General features: G+C 33.6%; 1 pseudogene; it reads left to right on the forward strand.

Moving 5' to 3' along the window:
- The first annotated feature begins 8,899 nt into the window (after window positions 1–8,899).
- On the forward strand, window positions 8,900–8,996 carry LOC122125959 (annotated as a pseudogene).
- Window positions 8,997–9,202: the final 206 nt, after the last annotated feature.

The following is a 9,202-nucleotide window of genomic DNA, read 5'->3' on the forward strand; positions in this document are numbered from 1 at the left end:
ACGGCAATTAATGCCGGGAATGTGCTTAGATGTCAGGTGAAGATTAATACTGGAAAATTAAAAGATTCCAGGCTTTTGAGTGGGGTCACTGCTAGTCACCATGAGAAGGATAGTCTAAGTGAGATTTGGGAATTATTTTGGCTAGTCATCACACCAAAAAGGCAAAGGCTAATTAACAGTTGTGACAGAAGAGAAGGAATAACTCCAGATGGAAAGAAAAAATGATAGTAACTAAGGTATAGGAGAAACCGTTCTAGGGAACCATGTTTGGTTATTGAAGAACTAGTTATCAACTAGGCTTATTCCTCATTGCCTTTAGCATTCAAAATCTCCTAGGCTAGTTCTTAATCTCTGTGTGATAAATGTATCTTCTTCCATGCTGTTCTTTCATACCTGATCTCCTTTGCTTCCTAAAAATCTGTCTTTCTATACTTCTCTATGAACATTTCCTGATACTAAATACACCTACAAAGATGAAAGTGGATGCTAATGTAAGAGTCCCATAGCTCATGAGTCATTAATGTAACAAAATGGAAAAGGAGGACATATTTATTGCTACTTCAATTTTTCTGAAAAGCTGCAATGTCACATCATTTGGTTCAGATTTCCATTCTTTGTCTACATAGTGACATTAAGTGCACATAAATGCAAATATGAGCTGGGTGCTGGTGGCTCAAGCCTGTAATCCTAGCTACTCAGGAGGTTGAGACCAGAGGATTGTGGTACAAAGCCAGCCTGGTCAGGAAACACTGGTCCATGAAACACTTATCTTCAATTAACCCAAGAAACCAGGAAGTGGTGCTGAAGCTAAAGTGGTAGAGTGCTCAAGTTGTGCTGAAGAGCTGTGAGACAGTGCCCAGGATCAATGTTCAATCCCCACAACCAAAAAAAAGTGCAAATATGGCTTTAAATTTCCCCCAAAGGAATGATGAAGTCAATTGTAATCTTCCCAAATGATTTAGTAGTGCACCTACTTTCGCTGAGTTATTTGTTATGGCTTCTTTGCTCAATATATTCTCTCCTTTAAAAATTGTCAAATATTAGCTTTATAATAAACTTCATCTAATATTTCTTGGTTCAAAAGAGAAGTCTATACAGTTGATGTCACTTAGCTTTCTTATTGTCTTATTTTAAAGCCAACCCAGTCAAGAGAGTCTGTCAAACACTTATCTGTAATTAAACACCAAAAAAGCCAGAAGTGGAGTTTTGGCTCAAGCAGTGGAGTACTAGCTTTGGGCCCGGTGGGAAAGAAAGACAACTGTTCAGGGACAGGGGCCAGTCTCTGAGTTCAAGCCCCAGAACCAGCACAAACTAAACAAACAAGCAAACAAAATAAACCCTGGGTATTTCTTTGGGACTCTCCTTATAATAGTGGTGGTCCGAGAAGAGACTGCTTTTGCTGATCATACTCACTGGATCCTGCTTTTTTGGAATCCTTATTGCTATCGAAAACTCATGACCAGACTAAAGGAATTGATAAATGATTCCTGCAACAAGAAAATCATCTCAGGAGTGAAACATCCATCCCTAAGACTCTTAAAAACCTCCATATCTTTGCTTCTTTGCAGTAGAACACTTTTAAAACAAAGTTACTTCCTTTTGTTCTATACTGGCCTTCAAATGGCATATTGTTTCCTTTTGTAATACTCTCAACCAGATGTTTACAGACAAGTTTTATATGAGTAAAGGACACACTCAAAAAAGTCAGGGACAGAGTTTCCTTCCAGCCTTGGATTCTTTTCTTGTACAGTAAAAAGGAAAGCAATAGTTAACTTGAACTTTATCATTTCTCCATGTTCAATTCCTCTCCTGGGATCAGTTTCCACGTCCAATAACAGTTACTTCCACTTATTTCCAGTAACAATCTATGGTGCTGCTACAGAAAATAATGACTGTTTTCTGGCTTCAATGAAATAGCACAAGGACACTTTTGGACATGATGTAACACGTGTTTCAGAGACAACTTAGTAAATAGAAATGCAATTTAAATTGCTTATTAATACATTATCCATGAGAACATTTTGTTCAAACTTCTTATGTGCTCTGTAAATTAATGTGAATTTTAAATGGGAAGAAGGTCCTCAGATCATTTTTTGTGAGTCTATGTGCTGTGCATTAATTTCCCAAGTGTACATGAGTTAACCGTAAGAGAAACAATAGCAATTATAGGAGAAAAAGAAGTTCTGTGTTTATGTATAAGTGTTCAATACAATATAGAATACTCTACAAATAAGAAAACTTTGAAACAATAATGCCAAGTCCAGTATGTAGATTTATGTGAGTGATATGGAGAAAGCATTACTCCTAAGTGGAACATGAAGCATGAGGCCACTCCTTTTCTAAATCACGCTTGATAATCACGTAAATGTGCAAAAAGGAGAATGGAAGAATGATTCTGTTTCCAATGTAAGTCAGATATGGAAGAATAGACTTAACTGGAAAAAAAGAGTCCATCTGAGAGAACAGGAATTATACTAGCAATGAACCTGGTGGCTAAGATCACATTTCTTTTTCTTTCCTTTTCTTAAATTCTTTTTGTTGTTGTTGTTGTTGTTCGTGGAAATTGAAATATGGGACAGGGGGCTGTCCCTTTGAAATGCAGCTCAAGGCTAGTGCTTTTCCACTTGAGCCACAGTGCCACTTCCAGTTTTCTGGTAATTATTGGAGCAAAGAGTCTCCAGGAATTTCCTACCCGTGCTGGCTTTAAACCCCAATCCTCAGATCTCACAACAACTTGGTTTATGATCACATTTCTAACAGTGTACACTCAGGATATGCAATGTAAATGTTCATCTATCTTTATATGAATTCTTGAGTTAAAAATCTGGGCTACAGGTTAGACTTTACACTCACAAAAGTGTTTGAAGTTTAAAAGTTGATACCCCTGGAAAAATAAAACCTAAGAATGTAAAGGAGTCTGGGAAGTTCAATTTACATCTGGCTTGGACAGTATAGGCTTTAAGACACTACCTATAATTAACCAGCCAAAAGCTGGAATACCAGTCACGAGCAAGATTGCTGAATAACAGCTTTAGGTTTTTGCATACATACATACAAATACACACAGAGGCACTTATAGGTGCACACAAAAATACACAAATGAAACAGCTCTCAGAATATGTAGAAAAGTTAGAAAATAGGTCCTGAGTAAGACTAGAATCAAGTGATAATTTTTAATATTAGAAATCCCTCAAGTGAACTTTCCCCCAGAAGTTGAGAATATTACATAGGTAGGGACCAAAGATAGTAAGAGAGTCAAGCAATCATTATTAACTGGATAGGATCCATGGAGGAATGAGTCAGGGAACCCTGCTGGTGCATCTGAAAATGTTTATATCCAGTGTCAAATGTTAAAACGTCTTTGAAAATAGTACATAAACAGTCTGAGCAGTCAGTCTAGTGGATAAGATCATAGGAGAAGTTCAGAATTGCTAGTCTGTTTCTAGATTAAATAAAGAAAATATGGCAGGTCAATGTGATACAAGCCTGGAATTCTAGCACTCAGACAGGAGATTAGAGAGTGGAATTACATAACGGTACCTTCCCTGGACCAGGTAGAATAATTTTGTCTCAGTAAAACAAACCAAACAACATTAAAGGAATACACAGTTTTAAGTTTGGCCTAATTTTGTCATTATGTTTCCTATTGAATGCAACTCATATATATCCTCACTTGGGTTTTAAATGCTCTCATCATTACACAACATCCATAGATGCAAGATAGCTCATGATTCCCATCCAAAAATTTGCAAAAGTAAGTAAGTCTCATTCTGTTGGATTCCAAATAAATGTTGAAAGATTACAAAAGCTTAAGCCTGGAGAAATAGCAAAGTTCGTCTAATGTAGGACTTTGTAGACCTTGTTAAATTAGAATTTAAATTTAAAATATATTTTTTGGTTTTGTTTGTAATTTCATATTCTATAGGATACTACAAAATTCTTTTTAAGTAGAGGGATTAAGTGAAAAATCACAAATGATTCTGGCATTCTATTTGCCTAGTTATTTCAAAAGAGTTATAATTAGAACATAGTTAATAGATAATTCGCACAGTTCATGTATACCATGTTAATGTGAATAATCTAGACAGAGTTGCCAACAAATGGATGACATTAATTTATACATTTAGAAAAACCAATTTTTTAAGGGTTTGGTTTAATATGGTATGAAGATAGTAATTGTGTGACATCTTCTTTCTTCTTCATATATGTAACACAGGAAGCCATTTCCTTATTTACGTGCCTCTGTATACATGGAGAAAAATGCTGGGATTGGGGTTTGTTTTCAATTTTGTTTTTGTTTTATTGGTTCGTCCTAGAGCTTGAACTCTTGGCCTGGACAGTGTCTCTGAGCCTGTTTATGCTCAAGGCTCATGTCCTACCACTTCAATCTCAGGGCCACTTGAGTCTGGCTTTCGTGGAGATTTTTGGAGGTAAGATTCTAAGAAATCTTCCTTCCTGGGTGGGCTTTGGATCATAATTTTCTTATCTTAGCATACTGAATATCTATGATAATTAAAAAAGTATAAATATAAATATTTGCAAGTGTTCTGATCTCAAGAATACCAGTGGTGGAAAAATGATGCAGCTCAGTTTATTGTGTTCTTTTCAGAACAAGGAGGGTGTCACATTAGCAGAAGTGTAGTATTTTTTCAAAATAGAGATAAGGTATTCATGATGTGAATTAAGGAATTTTAAGGTGTCCCTTACAAGTTGGAAACTGTTGGGCTAGGATGACTTTATGGCATAAATCTTGGGATTGATGGTCATATTTATAATAGCTTACTCATAAACAATTGCTTACTTTTGAAGAATTAATTATTACACATGCTTCACAGTTTTATCCTCTACCAGAATGTGGCTATTTTTCTGTTTAGTTCTCAATCTGTAATACCCCATTGGAAACTGCATCTATTGCAGAATTACATAACATGCAAACAGGTACTGTTTTGAATCTCTTAGGAATGTTGAGAATTTAAAAATGAGTAGCTATTAATCATAGGAATTTTGAAGAACACATATATTCTGTCCTCTTAACAACTTACTTACTTTTAAAAGTTATGGATTTCCATAGCATTAAACTGTTTTCTGTTTTAGAATGAGAAAGTACTGAATTTATTCTTTTTTGAAAAATTTGGCAAGTATATTGTGAAAATATTGTCTACTTGGATAACATTCAAGTTGATGACCCTCTGATAAAGAAGTGGTAATTAATTCAAATTAGATGCCAAATATTATTGATTTTTAAAATGTTACTATATAAAGAATATTATTTACTGGGCCAATACAGTGAAATTATATTTTATGCAGCTTATTTTTTCAATTTTATTATAAAAATGATATACAGTGGGGTTACAGTTATTGTAAGGTATCAAATCATAACTTTTCAAACTTGATAACACTCCCTCATTTTTCTCACAGTTTTCCTTCACCCCATTACCCCTCACAAGTTGTAATGTACATTTCCAACATAATGTCTTGTGAGTATTGTTATTGCATTGGTTTGCCTTTGGTCCTTTGTCTCACCATTATGTTTTTCCTTTACCCTTCGCTAATCAAGGTAAATGTATACACAATACAAAATGAAATACAGCAGGGATAAACCATAGGGGAAAAACCCAAAGAAAACAGATATCACATAGTTCATCAAAAACAACAACCACAAATGAAAAAAAAAATCTGGTTCCATATCTTGGAATTCAATTCTGTTAAAAATTCTCCCCTATTGAATCTATTCAATTCTGTTAAAAATTCTCCCCTACCCCAAGCTTCCTCTTTGAACAGCTTTGTTTGCTTTTCCCAAGAATGCCCTTCATTAACTGATTCAAATTTTGAGAGGTCATATTCATACTCTCTAGAGATTGCTGTTTGGTTGTGATTTTTGTGTGTTTTTGTTTCTTGTGTTTTTTAACTGAATTTTAAAAGGTTGTGCAATTGTGTTACAATTAAATATATCCATCTAATTGTCCAATGCTCCTAGATCAGAGTCACTCCTTCCATCATTCCCAACCAACCCTTTCTCCAAGATTTATTTCCAATTTACCACTCCCTTCATGATATGTGTACATTGAGTATTCTAACTGTACTTACCCCTTGTTCATTTTTCATTCATTCTATGTCTTTATTATAATTCCTCTCTGGTTTCAACTTTCTGATAGTCATTCTGTTAAACTATCTATTAATACTTTGAAAGGTTTATATACATTCCATGGAGTCTCAATCCTGCATATTCTTGAACTGATGTCAGCTTATATTTCCATAATTCATTCATCTGCAGCAACAATTTGCAAGACTGGAGACGTGAAGCACCTAAACATGATTTTATTCTCACCCATTTGGAAGATTAATCTTTAGTCAAAAAGAAAGTTAAAAAATAGCTTAGAATGTATTCCTAACAATGAATTTTTATAAATGGCTTTGTACAATGGTGTGATTATTTTATTTTACATGGAATAATATTTTCTACTACCTATAAGTTTTGGAAAAAGAAGAAAATTGACTTTATTCCTAGAGAGGAATATGATAGAAATAGAAGACAGATATTATGTTTGTCATATCTCTGATGAGTACCCATATTCAAGACTTAAAGTCATATTTCTTACTATGTTAGACAGAGGGAAGACATAAAATAACATATGATAAGGCAACTATTTGTGATTTTTAAAAAATGTACCTTAATAAATGATGAAATTTATTAGGTAACGTTTGGGTTTGAAATTTAGGAGGCTGATTTATTTAACACACTTCTGGATGTCTCTTACTGAAAAACACAAATTGTGGGTGGTATTATTTCTACACTTTAATGAATGGTTGAACATGTTTGGCATTAGTGCTGTGTAAATAATTCAACTCTATTGTAACTTGCTCCCTATACTTGAAAAACTTGTAATGTCACTACGTATCATCAACTTGTCAAATGTTATTTTGGCGAATGTGATTTCAAATGTTTATTTGAAAAGGAATACACTTTCAGGAGATTAAATATAGATTATCATTGTTTTGAGAGTGACATTTTTATACCACAGAAACATGTTGTACTGAATTCCCAGTGTTTGAAGCACTCTTTAGTGCTTCAAATGTTTTTCTGAATTACATTTGAGCTCTAAGTCAAGATTTCAGGGATTTGGTAGACCAATTATTGATCTATCCTCCCAGAAACTATTTTTTGGCCCACTTATGTTGGAATAAAATCTTTCGTTAATAATAGGTGAGGGGTATTAAAAATAATCTTATGACACTTTGTGAACTTGTTCACTCACATGGGCTGGTCATCTGTAAGTTGAATGTTTAAATTACAGTACTTTCTCTCAAATTTTGCGATCTCATCCTTCATTTTAAGTAGCCTTGTATTTCACAATTGCTTACTTCTAATTCCTGCATCTCAAGGAATTGGTGCCCTGAAATATAGGAAATGCGAAATTGAGATGGGTCTTCAATTACTTTGTGTTGATATGTTGCATGGGCTTTGGTGAGAAGTTTTGCCCGTGTTATCTGATGATGCAGGTAACTCGGACCTGGGTTCCTAGTATGCATGGGTATTGCAGAAGAATAATATTTTTTAGACATCTTAGCAAAATTTGGGCATAATCAGTAGGAATGCTTTAGAAATATGGAGAAAAACAGTTTGGGACAAGCGAATTAAAACAATAAACAGCAGCAGAGTAAAATCCATTATTGATTAGAGGAAAACATTGTTTTTTTTTACCATGTGGATTCAGAAGACCAAGAACAGTTAGAATGTATCATAAGTTTATACTAAAAACATTGCATTGATTCTTTTATAGTCTAATATATATTTTAAACCTAATTATTTATATTCCAATTCTATTTATTGGAATAAATAAATATCAATTTATTTGTCAAACTATCAACTAATTCTAGTCAGTTTCAATGTGTGAAATATAAAATCAGCACATATCAATATAAAATATATAACTATATATAATATAATTAAAAAGTACACGTTTTATATTGTTCTGTTGTAGTTACTGTATTAAAGGCAACTCTATTTTAAAGTATTATTCCATTATCTCTACCTCAGTGTCTGATAGAGTTAGACCTAAAGATTTACCATTTGTAGATTTACAGCATGGAGGCAATAGGAAACACTGTGATTAAAACATTATCAATTTAATGCCTAATAATGAGGAGAAACATATGCACTTCTCCTGCAACTATGAAAATATTGGGTGATAAAAAGGCAGTAGTGTAAGTTGCTGCATGGTTGGATGGTAGACAGGCCAGGACATTAAGTAATCATGCATACCAACAATTTTTTCACCTTCTTGGTGTTAGCTACTTTTGAAATGGAAGGTATAATAAACAATTATATTTTGATAAAATACCTTCTAGTCTGAACAGTTCTGTTTGAACTGTTCATCTCTCTATGATCCCTTGTAACCAAGATTAGTTTTCTTCTTGTAAGACAATCTATGCTGTCAGGGTAAGATGTTCTGGTTGGGCTGTTCCCACATGGAAGAAGTGTAAAGGCTCAGGTAGACATTTGTTCCTGTAACACCTCATTTGGGAAAATGTCAGCTGAAGAAGTTTAGAAGTAGCTCTTAAGCAACGCTTACTTTGAATCCATTAGGTCCGCAAAGCTAATTCAGTTGAATAAATAAGTACTTGAAAAAGCCATCACTTTTGGATCTATCTATAAATAATTGAGAGTATGATCAAATTCCAAATAAAAAGACTTAAGATAGTCATTGACAAAAAAAATTTTGCAAATGTGAGCATTCGACTGATAAATATAAATTTTCCACTATTCACAGAATTTTAGGGAAATAAGATCGATAGCATTGTTAGGAACAATAAAGTTTCCTTGTTACAAGTAGGCACCCATAGATATAAACCTGTATAAAGATTGCATGATTAACTACTTAAATTTAGAGGATACTACACGCTTTAGCAGCACATATACTCAAATTAAAATACAGAGATTAACATGGCACTTGCACAAGGATAATATGAAAATTTGAGAAGTATTCCATATTTTTCATTCTTCAGATTCAAGAAATGAAAAACAGTTATTAAAAAGTTGATTACAAAATTACAAGTGTAAAAATACACGTAATTCATATAATTTAGTTTGACGTCAGTGTATTAAATCTTCACCTCAGAAAGGCGTTTACATAGCATAAACTTTACAAATATTCTCAAATTAGACAACATTGTCATTTTATCCCAAATAAAAATAATATTA

Source organism: Dipodomys spectabilis, unplaced genomic scaffold, assembly GCF_019054845.1.
Source record: "Dipodomys spectabilis isolate Male_0828 unplaced genomic scaffold, ASM1905484v1 ptg000268l, whole genome shotgun sequence".
In the NCBI taxonomy this organism is placed as follows: Eukaryota; Metazoa; Chordata; class Mammalia; order Rodentia; family Heteromyidae; genus Dipodomys; species Dipodomys spectabilis.